The 9,566-nt window shown below is 46.5% G+C and overlaps 1 long non-coding RNA gene across 1 annotated transcript in view; it reads left to right on the top strand.

Annotated features, from left to right (window-relative positions):
* The window catches only part of LOC126492365 (uncharacterized), a 7,597-nt gene extending 386 nt beyond the window's left edge, over positions 1 to 7,211 (top strand). The window contains exons 2-3 of the long non-coding RNA XR_007589570.1: positions 1,455 to 1,675; positions 7,197 to 7,211. This is a non-coding gene — a long non-coding RNA (uncharacterized lncRNA). The remainder of the gene's footprint in view (positions 1 to 1,454; positions 1,676 to 7,196) is intronic.
* Positions 7,212 to 9,566: the final 2,355 nt, after the last annotated feature.

Genomic DNA, 9,566 nt, shown 5'->3' on the forward strand with positions numbered 1-9,566 from the left:
CTCTCTCTCTCTCTCTCTCTCTCTCTCTCTCTCTCTCTCTCTCTCTCTCTCTCTCTCTCTGTGTGTTTCTATGAGATCTCTGAGAAAGAACATACCAGTTAACAGCCCCATCATTTCACCTTGTCTTCACCAATGTTGAATGGTGTCTCGGTTTGATTTTCACTGCTGTGATAAAGTACCCCAGCCAAAAGGCAATAGAGAGGAAGGTTCATTGACCTATGATTCTAGGTTATGGTCCATAACTGCAGAGAAACCAAGGCAGGAGCTTAAGCAGAGAAAGAGAGCCAAAAGCAGGCTGATGTCTGCTTTCCTAGGTTGTTCACATACTGCAAGCTTTCTTTATCCTTACACAGCTCAGGGCTCAGTCCACAAAATGAGGCCACCCACAACAGGCTGAGCGCTACACCAATTGACCATCAACATAATCCCAGACAGATATGCCCATCAGCCAGTGTGGTCTAGGTAATTTCTCAATTTTCTCAATTGATACTTTCCCCTGGTGATTCTAGGTTGTGTCCAACTGAGAGTTAACACACAACACAGATAGTGTGGTTATGAGTCACTGTTGGATACAGCCGTACAGTCTTCCTGTCCCTTGCCATGGAATATTCCACTGTGTGAATGCACACTGTGCTTTTCTTCCGCATGCTACCCTTGGTCTGTGCCTGCATTGCCACCAAGTTCAGAGATGTTCTAAACAATGCTGCCATGAATGTTTTTGTACCAAATGAGAACACGTTTGTGCAAGCCATGGGTGAGCAAATGTGAGCACACTGTCTGGTCTGCTCCCAGAAGTGGGACTGTTGCATTGCGGTGTATGTAAAGGTCAGCTTCTAGTCGATACTGCTGAAGAGTTTTCCAGAGTCATTGTGTCAATTTACAATCCCTCCAGCGGGGCAAGCAGTACCTACACCCTTGCCAACACTTAGTATTTTCTGACGTATCTACTTAGCCATCCTTGAAAGGGTAAAGTTTAGACTTCCTTTTTCATGTTTCGTGAGACTGAGGATGTTTTGTGGTTTTATTGTTCATTTGTGTGTCCCATCTGCCTCGGCCTTTGCTCGAGTGTCTTGCTTTTGAATCACCTAACTTGGAAGGAGTCTTCCCATGTTTGGGATTTGTGTTCGTGTCTACATCATTTGCACCTTGCTTCTTGTCTGTCTTTTTACTCTGACATGGCCTTGACAGCATCTCTGGGGTTTTATCTAATGCACGGGTTTCTCTCACGAGTCACTTTCTGTAACCTGTTCAAGAACTCTCCGTCTCCTCTGCAAACACGTTTTCTTAGACAGCACTCGGAATTTTAATCTTCCCGTCTACCTGTGCTCAGTCTACAGTTGGCTTTTGTGTATTATGTGTAGTAGAAGAGCAACATGTGTTTTTACCAATATGGACACACGACTGACCCAGAACTGACTGCTGACAAGACTGGATTCTCTCTGTTACATTGGCAGGTCATGTCACACAAAGGAATGCTATACAGCGATAAGCACAGACGCCTTGAAACTGCACCCAACAACATGGCTGATGCCCACAAGCATGGCACGGCATGGAAGCAGGCTTCACAGATGTGACTGCAAGCGACTGCTTGCGTCATGAAGCAGACACGTGTGCATGTCAAGCACGGTTGGAGCACTCCCTGCTCTGTCCCGTTGCTCTTTTTCCTCTGGTACAGGTACCACAATGTCTTAGTCACTAAAACTTTGAACCAGACCTTTGCACCTGGCAGTCTTGGGTCCTCAGTTTGGGTCTGCACTCAGGTCGTCTCTGTGACTCTTGATGACTCCCACTTGCTTCTAAGTTTTAGTTTTGGATAAACTAAACTGCTGGGTCTGATTGAGATGGCTCTTGTCTGCTTTTGGCCTTCCAAATTAATTTTCTTGTCCGGATTAAAGCATATCCCCTTGGAGTTTTGACTTGGATTTTATTAATACCATAATTTCACTGGTGACATGTGGAATCCTTTCTATTATTATTTTTATTTCACAGCTGTGAATATTGATTTCCCTGCCAGACTCTTGGCACTTTCGGGGAAGTTCCGTGTCACCATAACCGTTCATTTTCTGTATGGTTTTCGAGATTTTTGAGGCAGACAGAACTGAATATCTGCTTCATAAGTAGGTCTCACAGACTGCTGTCATACAACTTTGTGATTGTCTTCCCCTTAGCGATTCTGTGCTCGCCCTTATTTCCGACCCCATTATTTTACCCAGCGGAACGCCTGACAGAGTATAATCCTACAGAGGCTTCAGTCCACACTACCTGTTACCTCACCTGGCAAGGGTTTGGCTTTCTTCCTGTTTCCTTGGAGCTCTTCTGTCCAGCTGAAGCAACGAAGGCAAACCCAACAGTATTATATGCTTTTCCCATCACTGTGACCAATGCAACTTACGTGGGGAGGGTCTATTTTGGCTCACAGTTCAAGGGCATTATGGCGGGACAGCAGGGGCCCTATGGTGTTGCACTATTGACCAGGTAGCAGAGAGAGGTGACTGATTGCTCTCTTAGCCCACAGCTTTGGGGTGTGTCTTCTCACGTCAGCCAAGCCAGTCTAAGAACTCCCTCACAGGTATACCCAGAATCTTGTCTCCTTGGCGATTCTGGAGTCTGTCAGTTTGACAATTAAAATCCACCCTCACATAGGGTGCCTAAAATGTGTTCTCCTTGGGCTAAAGCTTTCTAACTATAGCAGTGACAGGTTCAAGCTGGGACGTGGCAGTAAGGTTGTTCCTGTCCAATGGGGAAGAAACAGCTGAAATGGGTTTTAACATATAGGTAAGAGTTCTCCAGGCAGCAGAGCCTAGGAGTTGGTGGCGGAGCTAAGGGAGCATTCTGAGGGAGAAAAGATGGCAGGAGAGGAGGGAGGCTCCCTGGGACCTGAGTCTGTGAGCAGTTTGGGGAGGCTGGGAGATGGGAATAAGACACAGGTGAAGCTGGTTCCATTAGCCTTAGACTGTGATTAGCTTTTAGAAGCATGTCAGCACTTTTTCCTCTTTATTGTCTGGGATGGTTTGTATATGCATCTGTTGTGATCCAATTTGTCTTTGAAAAATGTTCCCTATGCTGGGGTCCAAGCGTCCCTCCAAACTCACATTGAAATTAAACTGCCATTGCAGTAATATTAAGAGGTGAGACCTTCCAAGAGGTGAATAGATTCTGAGGATCCTGCCTCGTAAGTTGACCCTAGAAGGAAAAGCTGAGTTCTGTTGTCTCTTGTTCGTGCGTGTGTACCCGTCTCTGACTCAGCATGGAGGACCTCACCAGGGGTCTCATCAGCCACAACATCAAGCCAAACTTCTATTGTTTATAAATCACACAGCTTGTGGCACTCTGTTATAGCAACTGAAAATGGACGGAGCCACCCTGAGAGTACCAAGGAGGAATCTGGTCCTAATTAGATACTGCAAGAGCCTGGACAGAGAATACTGGAAACAGCGACAAGAAATCTAAGTTATCTTAGAGGTGATGAGCTGCATTTATGAGCATTCATCAGTGGAAAGGGTATCTTGGGTGTCTGGGTGTAGGTCATGAGATGTCACGGTGCCAAGCCCCCAGCTGCTCCCTCTGCATCCCTGGACTGCACAGATCAACTACTCTGTGAGCATCTCAAAGGAAGCTTTGATTGGCAGCTGGCAGGGGAAGCACCAGACACTGCCACTTCCTTCACCTCTACAGCATAGCTACAGATGGCCTCATGGTTTCATTTTGCAAGATTTGGAGTTTCCTCTGTTCCCTCTGTGTCTGCATATTTACCACTGCTCCTCTGGGTCATGAGAGAAGACATGATATTTCAGAAAATCAAACCCAACCCCAAGTTGTTCCTCCAAGTTTCTGTTCTGAAATCAGATCGTTTCGCCAGACTGGATTCGGGAGGAATCTTGAATCGATTAGTACAGACTACTTGTGTTGTAGATGAGGAGGGAGCGAGGACGAATTATTTGTTGGTCTTTTGTGGAATCATTGGCGCTAGCTGGGATGGTGCCCCGTGGAAGATGAGCAGGGTCTGCACCAGCCACCAGGCAGGGCTGAGCTCTGTTACTGACTAGCAGGGAGCGTGGCAGATGCTTATCTCTTGCCAAGTGCAAGTTTTCTTACTTACAAAGATGGGTTGTAAGAACTAGATGAAAAAAATCAGTGATGCCACATCTGATCCTTGTTGGGTGCTGGTGACAATGGGGTTAAAGAGACCATTGACGGCAACGATGATGAAGACAATGATGGTCGTAATGATGATGACACTTACCTGCAAACCCAGCCTTAGGATGTGGGAGTGGAGATGAAGGAACTCTTGAAGTCAGTGGCCAGCCAGGCTAACTGAATCAATGAGCTCGAGATCAGTGAGAAACCCTGTCCCGAAAATTAAGGTGGAGAACAACCAAGGAAGATGATGCCTGAAGTTGGCTGTGAGCCTCCACCTCACATACACATAGGTGCTCATTCGTCAGGATGCACACACCCAAACTCTCCCCCCCCCCCACTTGTGTGACTTCATTTTGTCCTTATTAGAATGCTCTAACTTCTACAAATACACATTGATTTGCATGCAAAATAGAGAAGCCATCTCTGTCATGCATTATTTTTTAAATGAAGGTAATACATGTAGTTAAAGTATGTAGCAAAATGCTTGGCTCAGGGACCAGAGCACAGTTTTCTCTCTCTGAATCCAAACCTTCCTCGCCATCTTCTTCTCTTTTCTTCTCAGCCTTCCCCCCCCCCTCCTCTCTATTAACAACCTTTGTTTTATTAAATGATTTTAAGTTTCAGTCTCACAGGAAAACTGATGAAGGGCATAGAGACTTCTAACACACCTCTCTTCCCCTGTGTGCTTATTCCCTCTCTTGCCACTGACACCAGCCAGGGCTTTTTCGCCTAGTTATTACCCACAGGGCACGGTGTGGTTTGACCTTGTTTTTTTTTTTTTTTTTCGCCATCTATGATGTGCACAAATGTCTAACTTGACGCAGCATAATCACCATGGAAACATACTGAGTACTTTGATTGACCCAAATCCCATGTTTTCAAGTCCTAATCCATGGCAACTACTCTTCTTGCTGTCTCGATCGTTTTCTTTTTCCAGAAATGTCAGAAAGTTGAAATAATACAATATCTCAGTTTTAGCCCTCTCTCACCATCTTCTTCCACTTAGGGATGTATGTGTGACTTCCTGTCAATGTTTTCCTGGCTTGGTACTTCACCTACTTTCTGAGTCTGTGTAATAGTCCATATGTCAATGTACCACAGTTAATTTTTCCATTCATTTCCAGAATACTATGTTGTATGATGTTTTACTCTTCTGGCTTTTCAGAGGGTCCACCACCTAGCTCCCAAATAAATCACACAAAGGCTTATTATTACTTATGAATTCCTGGCCATAGCGTAGTTTGTTTCTAACCAGTTTTTCTTATCTTAAATTATCCCCACTATCTTTTTTTTCTGGGCTTTTACGTTTCTTACTTCTGTATCTTATTTTCCTTCTTACTCGTGGCTGGCTGGGTATCTGGGTACCTGGCCCCCAGTTTCCTCTTCTCTTCCTTCTCTTGTTCCTCTTTCTGCTTCTATTTATATCCTCTCTGCCTGTCAGCCCCGCCTATCCTTGCTCCTGCCTCGCTATTGGCCGTTCATCTCTTTAGTAAGACCATCAGGTGTGTTAGACAGGCGCAGTAACACAGTTTCACAGAGTTAAACAAATGCAGCGTGAACAAAAGTCACACACCTGAAAATAATATTCCCCAACAATGGTGTCTTCGCTTGCTTCCAAGCTGGGAAATTATGAGTAGAGCTGCTACAAGCATCAGTTGAGAGGAGATGCAGACCGTCAGTTTTGCTCGCTGAGCCCCGTTGACTTTCCAGTCTTGCATTACTTTGTGCTCGGCACTGCCTGCCTGCCTCTAGGTGGCCAGTGAATGACCTCAGGTGGTATCACACTGTTCAGAGCATCGCTGGGTAGAGTTAGCTTCAGGACAAGGTCCAATGCCCTGGGAATCTAATCCTACTAAAGAACCAAGGCGTGTGAGGATGTCTAGATTTCCATCTAGACATCAACCAGCTGGTATGATTTATCTAAAATTTTTGGAGAATTCTAACAGGTTTTTGCTTCAGTAATAAAATAACATTTTATCCTTTGAGTTACTTTTGTACTGGGACCCTTGGTGCGGGAGAATTGTCTGTACTCTGTCAATCATGTTTTAAATAAATGCTGATTGGCCAGGCAGGAAGTATAGGCTGGTCAACCAGATAGGAAGTAGAGGCGGGGCGATGAGAACAGGAGTTTTCTGGGAAGAAGGAAGCGCCCTTGGGAGTCCTGCCCAGACACCGAAGAAGCAGAATGTGACCTACCCTGCTGAAAAAGGTACGGAGCCATGTGGCTAACATAGATAAGGATAATGGGTTAATATACGTTATAAGAGCTAATACAAAGCCTGAGCTAATGGACCAATCAGTTTATAACCTAATGTAGACCTCTCTGTGTAATTTCTTTGTGGTTAAATGGCTGAGGGAACTGGGCAGGACAGAAACCCCCAACAAAGTAGGCCCACGTGTTACAGACCCTAAGACTGGAAATAGAAGAGCAACCTCTGGACCCTTTCTGCTGGGGGACATTGGTGTTTTTCACTTACTGTAAAGAAATGAAAAGCACTTCCTGCTCTGGGTGTTTGGTAGCAATAGTGTCTCTCTCGGCTCCAGTGTGGACAGGGCAGCTTGATGGCTTGCCATGGCTGAACATCGGTGATAATCAGGCCAGGCATTGTCTCCCTGGTAGGGGTCAGGGGAAGGTGGCCTATAGCAGTAATGATGCACCCCATGGCCTGGGCCATAGAGGTACACCACAGTGTGGGTAAGCACCAGCCAGGATCCAGCATTTGCTAGAATGGCGATATTCTATCTGCATTACTTTGCCCCTTAAAGTTCCTAGTCACCGTCTGCAAATGCTACGGAGCTCATGCTTAACAGTTTTCATTACAGGGAATAGGTCTGGAGCTTCCAGAAGAGAACTCTGACTCGACCCAAGGGGTGGAGGCTGCAGATCAGACCCAGTTTACAACAAGTCTCACAGACACAAAGCCTGGTCCAGGCTCCCTGATTTATGCATGAAAAGAACTAGAGAGATTGTCTGGGGGTGTCTGGTGTGGGAGGGATGGGTATGCATTCAGAGGGGTCACAGGCTGGCTGGTGTGACTTTTTTTTTTTTCTTACAGGGAAGGAAAGCGGGTGGAGGAAAGAAGAAATCGCAGCACGTGTTTTGCCTTCACCTCATTCTCCTCTGGCTTCTCAATCTGCCATTCTCTGTGCACCTGGATAAAGCTACAGATTCAGATAACTCTCTCTTCTCCTCCTGACCTTTATTATGGCTGCGAAATTCTCTGCGCAAGGGATAAATAATGCATGCTTTCAGTCAAGAGAGGCAAAAACTCAAGCAAACACTGCAGCAATGAAGGAGCAGCATCTCTGTTTCCGCAGTATGTTTTATTTCCAGGCCACTTCTCGCTACCTTTGCTCCCACCCCTGCCAGTCGGGGCAGGAAAACCCAGAAGCAGGGGGTTAGCAGAGCACAGGGTTGGAGCTCCAGCTTGCACTGAAAACTGCCTGCAGAGTCGAAGAGTTGGCTCTGTCAGTCAAGTGCAAGTCTCAGAAACAGGGAGATCTGAGTTATCGCCCCCAGCATCCTTGGAAAAGGTCGAGCACACAGGAGCTGTGGTAACAGTCCCAGCACTTGGGAGGTAGAGAGAGGATGATCCCTAGGGCTTGCTGGTCCAGGCTAGCCAAATCAGCAAACTCCAGGTTTAGCATGAGACCCTACGTTAGGGCAGAAAGGCAAAGAGAAATAAAGACATCCCCCTGACCTGCGCATGCATGCACACACAGGTGCATATACACATGAGCATTGCCCCCCTCACCCCTCCCCCACACAGAGCGGTGATGCTTACAGGTTAGATTGTCAGTAATGTGATCTTGGTCATATTCTCTCTCCCCTCCCCTCTCAGGCCTTCACTGCAGAACACAGGTACATCCTGGCAAGTCTTTACCCAAAGTGTGGCAAGGCCAGTTCGTGGACATAGACAATGTTCTAACTATATTGTGGGAACAAACAGAAAGGAAAAGGGAGGTTTATCCTGCTCAGTCATTCTGGCTCCCGATATCAGTGGACCAGGGGCAGGGGGTGGCGTTTCTTCCCTGTGGGTCTAGCCTTACCTCTGAGCTAAGGCTTGACTTTGGATCCTCTAGGCTGGCTTCTGTAGCAGCATGGGAAGCAAAAGCCTACGGGGTCACCTGTGGGGTGGGAGGCTTGCCAAATCAGAGCCCATGGCTCCTTGCAGTTAGAGCAGGGCTGGACAAAGGTGTGTAGCCTTGGGGAGGAAGGCACAGCCTTGAATGCCAAGTTCAGCGTTTAAATCAGAATCAACTTCTGTACTGTTTGCACGGGCGCCTGTTCTATTTCTTATTTATACCTGTACTTCACTGAGGTATGAGGGACGATGACTGTTTTCTGGCTGATGATTTAAATAAGGACCCAGGTACTTCACCCTCAAATGTTTGGATTAGAAAATGAGATAGAAAAGAAGATGATTGTAGAGCAAAGATGCCAGCTTGGCTCCTGTGTCTGTGGGAGGAAGTCGGAGGCAGTAACAGAAATGAAGTTTGGGGAGTGTTTTCTCATTTACACATTGTCTCAGACTCCCCAATTACACACCTAATTAAGAGTTGGACAATTAAACGCACAGTTTAAATGTATGCTCAGGGAGTTTGGGATTAACACCCAGATCAGGGAAGAGGCACATCTGAGCCTTGGAAGGAAATGTGGGAAGACTGTTCCCAGGTGGGATCTTTCAGCACTCAAGTCTGGCTGCTTTTCTATGGATAGCCGTTTCCTTCTAGAAGTTTCTTCCAGTAACCCACATCTCACTGTCTCTAGAAACACTAAATGTCATAAATGGAAGAGTAAGAAGAGAGAGTGCAAGAAAGGAGCCAGCTGCTCACCATCGGTCCAGGGCTGGCCAGGCCTGGAAGTGCCCAGTTTTTCTTCTCTCTCTATCCCGACATCTGTTCTTTTGTTGATCTCATCCTGGGAAGCCCTGAGGATTGTTGGTGCTTGTGTGTACTTGCTCACTTAAGAAGGTGCACATGCGCAGGCAGGTCAACGCTGGATGTTTTCCTCAGTCACTGCTTACTTCTGGAGAGAGGTCTCTGTTGCAGTCAGTTCGACTCAGTTGGCTGGCCAATGAGCTCCAGGGGTTGATCTGCCTCGACCTCCCTAGAGCTGGGATTATAGGCATGCGAAGAGGCCAGGCTTCTTATGTAGATGCCGCGAATCCTAAATCAGATCCTCATGTGTGCTTAGGAGGCACCTTACAGACTGAACTATCTCTCCAGCTCCAAGGGACATTGTTACTCAGACATATCAGACACTGGTTACAGCCCTCTGCCCTTTGGCCTGTGGGAAGATGATTGGCAGATGTGTGTCTGGCTCATTAAAACCAGACTTTACTACATGACTTTACTACAGATAGTAAATGGATCTCTATAATCCCTGAAATTTTTTTCTTTTGCTCTTGTCTCACCAGGTGTTT

Source organism: Alexandromys fortis, unplaced genomic scaffold (genome assembly GCF_014885135.2).
Source record: "Alexandromys fortis isolate MF-2015 unplaced genomic scaffold, M_Fortis_MF-2015_v1.1 scaffold_80, whole genome shotgun sequence".
In the NCBI taxonomy this organism is placed as follows: domain Eukaryota; kingdom Metazoa; phylum Chordata; class Mammalia; order Rodentia; family Cricetidae; genus Alexandromys; species Alexandromys fortis.